Here is a 10445-nt window from a genome sequence, read left to right on the forward strand (position 1 = left end):
CCTCTCCCTGGGGAAGCCAGGCCCTTGTGAGGACTGTCAGTCATTGTTAACTCTGTCCCTGTGTGAAGGAAAACGGGACACTGGTAGTCACTGATACCTGTGCGATCTGGCCACCAGGACTCGGCCACACTGCCACAGCTCCAGTTACAGGCTGGGCTGGCAAGGGGGCCCACAGCCTTCTAGTGTACCCATGGCAGGCAAAAAGTAGTGGAGAGGTGAGCAGTGTGAGGCCACGGGGGGTGGTGGCAAGTCACAGGGTCCTGTGCACGAAGTCACACACTGTCAAGGGTTGCCTGTGTCTCACTGTTAACAAGAGGGTGACGAGAAGAAGGTGGGGGATTGAGGTTGTGAGAAAGCAGAGGATGGAGAGACCTCCAGCCTTGTGTTGGCAACCAGTACTCTCGGCTAAAAGGCTTGCCAGTCTCCATGGTGAGAACGCCAGTGGTTGCCTGCAACTTCCACCCAGCCCCACAGCCTCACAAGAACTTGCTAAGGGCAGCAGGGTAGATGCTTGTGAAGCCTGAGTACTTGTTTGACATTCAGTACCTACTCGTACATTCTGTTCATGTGTTCGGCGGTGTTAAGGGACTTCGTCCTTGCAGCAACCTCCTGGGACGGGCATTGGCATTATAATTACCACAAGTGGGGCAGAGAGGCAAAACAATTTCCTAATGCCACATAGCTTTGATGGGGCAGATCAGAATCTGTTAGTACTGAGATTAGAACCAAGTCTTCTAGAGACAGAATTCCTACCTTTGGGAACCACTGAAAACTGGCAGAGACCAAAGTCGACCTCACCAGAATGAGGCCAGGCTTGGGCCTTGGGTGGGCAGGAGATGAACTGAGGAAGACTGAAGCAAGAAGCACACAGAGATCAGGGAGCCCACAGGACTGAGAAGCAGCTGCACACAGCCACTGTCACCTTGGACCACCGGGGCAGAGCAAAAAAGGGGGCCATAGAGATCAGATCTGGAGCCATGGGAAGGGACTCGGGGCAAAATCAGTGACTACAGATAGAAGGAAGTGGAGGCAGGGGTCAGGCTCCCTTCCCTGCTGGCTGTACGCAGGGAGAAGCCGCAGTGTGGAGGAGGGGCAGCCTCCTGGGCACAGAGCAAGGTGGACAGGGTGGGGTGGGAGGGGCTGTGAAAATCAGAACAGCCCGGAGAAGACATTTATACCAGGTCTTGGGCAGGGCAGCTCCACAATGGAGTGGGATGTGGCCTTGCTGCTCCCTCCCAGGTATGCCTGGCTTCTGCGATGGTGAGCCGAGAGTCATCAAAGGCTAGGGTGGAACATAGAGCTACCAGGAAGCTGCTTAGCTGTGGGACCTAGCTGTCACAATGCAAGCACCATAGGATAGCAGGGGGTGCCTGTTTCTTAGAGCCACCAGAGGATGAAATGAAGCTGGAGTCTTGAGGTCATGTGGCTGAGGGGGAAAGGCTTAGTTGTTACACTAAGGGACATATCTGACATTGTGGATGTTTGGTTAGTCACTAGCCATCATTACCAATCTGAGGGCTGCCAGGAGCTATGAAGTGAGGGGATGTTGGAGGGAGGAAAGGGGGAAACGAATGAATGAATGAATGAGGGGATGTGTGAGGAAGAAATGAATGAATGAAAGGGGTGGAGGAGGGAATGAGTGAGTAGAGAATAAACAGAGAACAGAAGACAGGGAGGACAAAGGAGGAGAGGGAGCCTGAAGAGCCCTGGAGTTAAATGATCCAGCTGCATCCTACTTCTGCTTAAGATGCTAGGCCTGCCGTCACCATGGTAATGGGAGAAAATCACAGAGCAATTTGTAATCAGCAGGAGGTGTGTGTGGGGGGTGCTCCCGCTAGAGCACTCTGGGAAGGAAGGGTCCTGTGGGTCCCAGAACTGAGCTCTCACTCAAGCCTGAGGCCCTTTGCACCCCCCTTTTCTAGGGTCCCACCCCCAGCTTCTATAGCTGGCTGAGCTCTGCCTCCCCTCTCAGCCTGCTCAGTTCTGAGGTGCCTGCTGGGAGGGAGCAACCCCTCACCAGTTTGCACACTACACACTGCACACTGGAGCCCAGTCCTACCCTCTGGCTATACTGCCACCTCCTTCTGCCATAGGGAAGCCTTCAGAAATTTCCATGAGCCATACTGTCCAGTTGGGGAGGACGTTGTCCCCTTTTATCCAGGAGCAGCTGTAAACTGCCCCCAGCTCTGGTGAGCTCCTCCCCACAAGCCTCAGGGACAAGATTCAAGAATCATCTGGTGAGAATGAACCATAAACACCACCACCCTCATTCTAAGTACAGCCCTTAATTAATGAGACCTGAGTCTTAGGTGACTTCCTACCTGCCTCTCTACTGTCCTGTCCACTGAACATCTCATGGGCTTTCCCAACAGTAATAGGCTGAGAAAGAACTTCCGATCCCCCAAAAACCATGCTCAAAGCCACGTATGCACAAAACCACCTTAGCCTCCTAACATAACACAGAGAGGGCGTGGCTGGGGCCCTCATGGATGAAGCCAGGTCTCAGGCTATTGAGAGGCCTTAGGAAGAAGGGCCTGAGCCTCCAGAGTTCATTTATTAGGTGACCTTAGATGAACCATCTTTTCCTTTGAGCTTCAGTCACCACCTCTGGAAAGTTTAGAAGGCTCAAGAACTGTTCTGCTAAGGAGAGAGGATGAGAGTCCAGGGGCCAGGAAGACAAGTGCCCCACAGCTCAGTTGCACTGGGGTCCAGTCTCCACTGCTGCGGTTGCCCCCATGACTCCATAACTCAGTCTGTGGTCCATTACTGCCTGTCCCAACTCCGGCCCTGGAAGCTGTCCAGCTGTAAATGGAAAGGAGCTGGGGCTGGCGGAGCGGGCTGGCCTATGGTTCAGGGGCAAGGAGACTGCTTTGATCAATGGAATCTGGTCTGGTTTGGGCAGGACATCATAGAAGGGAGGAAGGAGCCTCAGCTAGTCCCTGTCTGTGCTCTTCACCCTGTCTTGGGCTACTCTCCATAGCTTCAAGGACCATGGCCATGATGTGTATACACTAGGACACAGAGGCAAGAGATTTGCCTGAAGTGCCTGCATGAATGTATGCATGCACACTTGAACATCGTGTGGGTTCTCGGCTCCCAGAGCTAATGGCTTTATCTGCAATCTGGATCAAGCAAAGCCCCTTCCCCAGGGGCTGCCAAAAAAGCTGGTGGAGTATGTACAGTTCAAGGTAAACTCTCAGGACCCGTTCCCATGTGGTCACCCTTTCGTTTTTATTACTGCCAGTCAAGGTCCTGAGAGGACAGCACCCATCCAGGGACATGCAACAGGGCAGCAGGACCAGCACCTTTGCCCAGGATAAATGCAAGCATCAGTGGAGGGAAGTGAGGGAAGGCAGTTAAGGAGCCCCGTGTAAGCGCCTCACACAATGGGGTCACTGGTCAGGCCAAGGAAGGTGGCTGAGGCCCAGCTTGGCCCTGTTTAGCATATGAGCTGGAGGCCCCCGCCCCTTCCTGAGTAGGTTCCAGGACCAACTATAATGTCCCAATTGTCGTACAATACCATGATGGAGGGCCCTGTCACATTTTTGTCACCGTTACTGGGGTCCCCATTCATGGCCACTGTCACCAAGCTCAGAACAAGCTGGCTAGGCAGCCTCCTTTGCATTAAAATGGGTGAGAACTAAGCCTTCCCACTGCTCAGCTGGGCAGAAAACGGGATTAGGCCAAGGACGGCTGAAGGCCCCTGGTGGGGGTGGCCCCAGAAGGCCAGTGTCGGCCACTGCCCTCTGGCCTGGGCTATGCATCAGTTCTCTATAGCCCTCAGTGAGGGAGAGCAGCCCCTCCCTGCATATCTCAGGGTCTCTAGCTACACAGTGGGGTCAGGGACATGAGTGCCTTGGGTTTCACTCTGAAGTGAAGAAACCCCACATTTATAGGATGCAGAGCAGGACAGAACACTGCTGCTTCGTGGTGGGTGGGATGGGAATGAATGTCCATTCTGGGGAGGGGGTACCTCTGTTTGGGAGCTTTCAGTCACAATAAGGAAATACGTGGAGGAGCCACTTGTAATGGGAAATGTTTTCTCTGGGGTCAGCATTTCAGAGATCAGGGGCCATGACTGGTGGCCACTGCTTTTAGGCCTCTGGTTGGGCAGCGTACCATGGTGCTGACAGATGTCAAAGCACAGCTGTTCTGCTCACAGGGGAGGGCAGAAGAAAAAAGGAAGAAGGGGCTGCGGTGTCCCATGCCCTTCAAAGACACGCCCCAGGAACCTCGGAAGATCTCACTATCGTATCAGCTGGGAACCAAATCATGAACATTGGGTCCTTTGGAGAATGGTCAGCACCCATAGTTGAGCAGCATCTGAGCAGCTCCTGGAGCTCCTGGTCCTCGGAGAGAAGCCATAGGGTGGGGGTGGGGGTGGGGCAGGCGGTGCTGTCCAAAGGCAGCTGAGAACCAGGTAAGGGTGTGCTGACACAAATGCCTGCCGTGTCAGGGGCTCAGCACCCCAAGATGCACCCACAGAAGCGCACAGCAGCTCACATACAAGAATTTGGAGCTACCCTACATGACCACAGACTGGGGGAGGCAGGCTAAATACAGCATCCACACCTCAGAGCCATGCAACTCAGAATGAAGGCCTAGTGTGACATTAGAAGTGGCGGTACGTCCAGATGACCAGCAAATGAACAAGGACAGCTGTGGATAGGCGTATCAGGGGTCATTCACAGAGAATGGTATGCTGGGTGTGAACCCGCAGAAGAGGCCTCAGTGAAGAACCAGGCACTGAGGTAGCTGCTTCGGGAAAACCCAAGGAGCCAAGGAGAAAATGTTGGCTTTCTGCCCGATGTGCTTCTTTACCACTGTCTGTACAGATGGTCCCCAACTTGTGGTGGCTCATTTTGATTTTTGTCCTTACAACAGGCAAAGTCACAGGCATTCGGTTAGAAAAAAAAAAGGTGAACTGTATTTAGAAAGCACATATGTGCAGAGAGCTGAGGGTAGGGCCTGAGTCTCAGGCATTCTAGGCAAGGCTCTACAGGAGCCACAGCCAGCTCCAAATGGCTTTAGCCTGACTTCCATTCTGAAACTGGCAGTGGCCACTGCTCACTGCTGACCCTGAGCATCTCCTGTTTGCAGGCTCTCCTCTGACCCCCTCCACTTCTTGCCCAGCCCTCTGAGGGGAAGCATTCCACTATATTATATAAGAAGATATTCGAGCTGATACAAATGCAGGATGTCCCAGGAGGCTGCTGGCCTGAGACCTACAGTCTACACCACAGCAGGGTGAGCAATGGCCACAGGCCTCTTGCCTGAGTGCCCCACCTGGGCATCCTCTCTCATGCACACGCAGAAGATATACACGAGATCCCTTCCTTGCCCACATCAGGGCAAAGGTAGAATGGAGACATCAACAGGGCTTCCTGCTGCAAAGCCCATGTCCCTCTGAGCAGGGAATCTGTCTCGAGAACGTGCTGACACATCAGGCCATGAACAGGCAGTGGTGAGGTGAAATGGAAGGAGGTGGCACAGATGAGGAAGCAGAAATTAAGAAAGTGTACAGCCTAGGGTTTCTGATGTGTCCTTTGAGAGCTTAGTGAAGGGACAGGCTTCTGACCACGGATAAGACACTCCTGCAAGGACAAAAGCAGTCATTATCCATGCCCCTGCCTCTGGGATTCCCTGACCCCAGCTGAATAGGATCAGCCTATGTGATCCAAGTCCTTGCTGCAGCCCAGCCTAGGGACTTGAGAAACACCACTTCATGGGGACAGGGTTGGGGGGGCTGTGCATGTGCCCAGTTTCATGCCCATTTATCTCTCTGTAGTGTTATGAATGACTTGGAGAAGGGTGTACTCTGCCCCTGGCATTGCCTGAGCCTCAGATGCTAGCTGGAAAGTTCCACACTGAAGGAAACTGAGCACCACTGAGGGGATTACCCTATAATTTGTATGCAGTTGCAGGTCATTACCCAAACGACAATGAAATGCAGGCTCCCTGTAATTAGATGCTTTTATGAATTGGGTTCCAAGGTATTAATGGCGAAGCTATCAGATCTGCTCCTCCCCCGACTCTGATGCCCTTTCTCAGCCATCCTCAGGCAGAGAGGCCCCAGGGCCACTTCTGAGCACTTTGGCTGGCTCTAGCTTGAGGATCTGTCATGTTCTGGGTGGTGGTCACTGCCACAGTGGTTGTGACATCCAGCAGCAAGCCTCAGAACCAGCCCCAATATCTATAAACTGGAAGGTGGGAAGGTGTGCTCCTAAGATCCGCATGACCCATGCGGGTCTTGGAACATGCTCCAGCTATGATCGTTAGGGAAGCAGCTGGCAAAGTGAACAGAAGGGCTGCCCAAGACAATCCACTACAGGAACAAAGATCACAAGATGACAGCTCCTGCAGCTCAGCGGAAGTTTCCCGGCCTGCTCAGGCTGTTGTACCTGACCCTGCCACGCAGCTCTCGTGCACACCTTGCCTCCCTTTCCCACATGAACACTGCTCCCTGGAAAACCCATCAACGGATTGACAGGAGAAAGAAGATCCTGAAAAATTTAGCTGCCACCTCAGTACCATGCCTGGCTGAGAAGATAACCAGGCACAGTCACACTTTGCCCAGTCTCATTACACCCATCTTCTCTAGCCATGTTCAGCATCTGATAGACAGGACACCATGTTGTAACTAACCTACTGTGATTTCTCCTGTCCACTGAGTGTACTGCACACCAAGTACAGCCTGATCTGGGAATGAGACGTGTTTCATGTCAGCTCATCCTCTCTGTGTCACATGCCCCCTTAGTGGCTACAACATGAATAGTAAGGTTTCCACTTCTGCCAGATTTGGTGGGCTGGAACAGAAGGGTGGAGGCAAAAAGTGACAGACGAATGTACAACTGCTTCTCTAACTAGAGTGAGCTTTGAGCCACCCCCCCACACACACACAACTTGAAAATATCCTAAGGTGAAGGCAAATTAAATGCATACAACCCACCCTGCCTCACAGCTCTGCAGCAGTCCACTGGAATGACACTTGACAGACACCTGCTGCTCTGCCCAGTGTTCAGAGGAATGCCGTACCCAATGCTGCCAGTCTGGGAAGGAAAAGCAAAAGCTCAAAATTAGAGGTACAATTTCTATAGACTGTATACTGATTTTTGCACAGTTGTAAAGTTGGGAAAATGATAAATTGAGCTGTCATGAGGCTGGGCACTGTCTGTATACAAGGATCCCCCTTTGAGAAAAGTAAAGCATCTTCCCTGTGGCACCTTTCTGCAGTCAGCCATGTGATGCTATCTGAATAGGCAATGGCCCATAGGCTTGTGTGCTGGGATGTCCAACTGGGGTCCACCTGATGATGGTCTTTCTCACTGTCAATCTGGCTAAGAGAGGGGAGCAGTAACCAAGCCACAGCCCGGTGCTGTGGTATCTCATCATTTCCTTCACCTTTTACTTCAGCCTCACTCTAAGTTTTAGACACGGACGCCCACAGGCAGATGCTTTGCTGGGATATAACACAAATGGCCCTTTGCCTGGTTCCCAGTACAGTCCTGTTCTCCATCTTTGTGACAGGACAGAGGCAACTTTAGGAAGCAAGGATTTTATGTGGGCGTGTGGTTTAAAGGGATATGGCCCATCATAGTAGGAAGGCAAGACAGTGTGGCCCCATGGCAGGTGGGACATGAGATGACACTTTTGCAGGGACTGAGCCAGAGTCAAGGCTATAAACCTCAAGGCCTGCTCTGCTCCCAGTGACCAGCCTTCTCTAGGAGGCACACAGGAGAAACACGAGTGAATTTAGAGTGGCAGACAAGGCGAACACAGAGAAAGCATTGCTGACAGAGATGAGTGCCATTACAGAGAAACTCTGTGACAGCATGAAATCTGCCTCAAGAGAAAGACCTGTACCCATCAAGAGTTCCAGACTGTAACAATGCAATGCATCTAAAAGACAGGTACCTGTGTGTGAAGAAGCTCTGGGGCGCCCTGTTCAAGCATGGCTTCCTAGAGAAGTATTTTCCTAGGCTTAGCTATGAAGACACATGAAGGCCATGATGGCCATGGTTCAAGGTAGGTGGACTACAGTTTGAGCTGGCAGTGTCATCCAGAGGTTCTGGTTCTGCAGGACCCAAGAGTTAACATGGCCACAAAGGCTGACACGAAGTTTCCAGAAAGCAGCTGAGGCCAGACAATGTGCACCAGGGTTGGGTTCTTTACATGGAGTCTGGGCATAGGCAATGAGTAAGGTTGTGAAGGTAAGGCTAAGCTCCAATCAGGAACTCAGGATATTGGTTATGCTGGGAACATTTGCCGAGAAAGACAAGACACACGTGCCACAGGCAAAATGGCTGTAGGTGAAAGCCCGCCAGAGCACAGATGACCCCATTCCACCACAGGTCCCAGATGTTGGACATAGAACTGCAGGGTTTGATATCTTCCTTGCTGGGTTTCAGTCCCATTGTGATCTGATCTTCCCTCTTTGTGTTCTCACTCCTCCCTACTGGAATGGAAATGTCTACCCAGTGCATTATGTTTAAGAAGTATCTAACTTAAAAACAAAGTCTACGTGGCTTGCGATTAAGAGAAGGAAGTACCTTGGGTCTCAGAAGAGACCTTGGGCTTTGCAGTAGTGCCGGAACAAGTATAAAATTACAGGGACTTTTGAAGTTAGATGGAATGAATTTTGCATTGGGATGAACCTGAGCCTATGGGGGCCAGGGCAGAATATTATGGTTTGGATGGGAGATGCCTCACAGGCTGCTTAGTGGAGCTGCTTGGGAGATTGTATGGCCACCCAGAGGTGGGGACATGCTGGAAAGCTGGATCTCTGGGAGGGGTGGGCCTTGAGGTTTGTGGCCCAACCCAGCTCAGATATGCCTAACACAAAGCATGCACGCTGTCAGGTGTATGAGTGTCTCATAAGATACATAAACTATACCCTGAAAGGGGCAGAGTGGTCACACAGAACAAAGTCACATCAAGTATGGCTTCTACTGAACTTGAGTGCCTTTCTCGCCATTCTGAAGTCAGGGCATCAGAAGTCAGGGATGAGAGTGTGTGTGGTGTGCAACAAAGCCCTTTCTCAAGGGGTTCTGAACTCACATGCTGATTCATTAGGCTTCTGACCCACCTATCTCAGGCACCCAGTTTTGCACTTAATTCACTAGGCCACCTGACTAGCCTCTTGTAAAATCCACAGAGTTAAACAGCCATCAACATATCACCCATGTATTACAATGCACACATACTCCAGGCTCACACCAGATACACATGCTCTCCCACTTAGTCATGCATGGACAGCCCACACCCTATGGCCCTGCAGGCACACAGCTGCCCCCTCCCCATGCCCCCCCTCCCTGCTGACTCAGCACCTTACTGCACTCCTAAGCCCCCAAGGGGCACACACTCTTTACCCAACCTCTTTGCTCCAGCAGCAACCTTTCACCTCCCCAATACCTGCCTAGTGTGGACATACTTCACAATTTGGCACCTCATACACTGCACCAGTAGACCAGCCACCTCACCCCCAGCCAGAACAGACTGTCCAAAGGCTGAGCAAACCTCCTCCAAGACCCACTCAATGGATATACTCTGTCCCACTGAACTCTCACTCGCAGGCACATGACCTGGTCACAGACCCACCTGGATGCCTAGCTTAGGCCTCAAGTGCTCTGCAACACTCTCTCTCTTTCTCGCCTTCCTTTCTGGGGACAGCACGGTTGCCATTGCCCTAGACAGGGTTCCTAATCTTCCAGGGGAACGGTGAGAACCAATGAACAGCTGGATTGGAAAACCTCCAGTGCCAGGTGCCCTGATGGGGTGTCAGTGAGAGCCAGAGCCCCAACTACCCACTTCCCAGGCCTTCCTGGTCTGGCTCAATTTATTTGGAACCCAATAAAAGACTAAGATAAAAATAACTCCCAGGAAGTGATCATTAATTACATGCAGGTGCTAATGGCCCCTGGCTCACTGGCTGCCCCAATCCTGCCTCTTGAAGGGGGCAGGTGGCATATCATTCCAGAGTAGCTGCTCCCTGATCTGCATAATGGGCCAGGCCTGCCCATCCACCTGCCTCCCTGATGGCCTATACTCAATCTCTGCTCTCCAGACAGAAGGACACACATCCAACAAGCCAAGGCCAGCTTGGCACTCAGGCATCATCTACAGGGCAGTCCTCATGGCCCTTAGAGGGAAACTGTGACTCAAACTCACTTCCTGAAGCAGGACACTGAGGCTGAGTACATGGGTGTCACATGCCCAGAGATGGTCCAAGGACACTGCTATCTCTGGTCCTTCAGGGCAGGTCTTTGTCCCCCTCTTCATTTCCTGATGTGAAGGATAAAGATAGGCAGGGATCGGCAGAGAAGGTAACTAGGCCAGCTTGGCGCTGTGAGTGGCAGCTCGGCGGCTTAGTTCATGGGGTCTTGTCCAAGGCCATGAGGATTCTGCAGCTGAGTCCCTGAGGGCAGAGCCAGCCACCTTCAGCATCC

Source organism: Cricetulus griseus, chromosome 8 (assembly GCF_003668045.3).
Source record: "Cricetulus griseus strain 17A/GY chromosome 8, alternate assembly CriGri-PICRH-1.0, whole genome shotgun sequence".
NCBI lineage: Eukaryota > Metazoa > Chordata > Mammalia > Rodentia > Cricetidae > Cricetulus > Cricetulus griseus.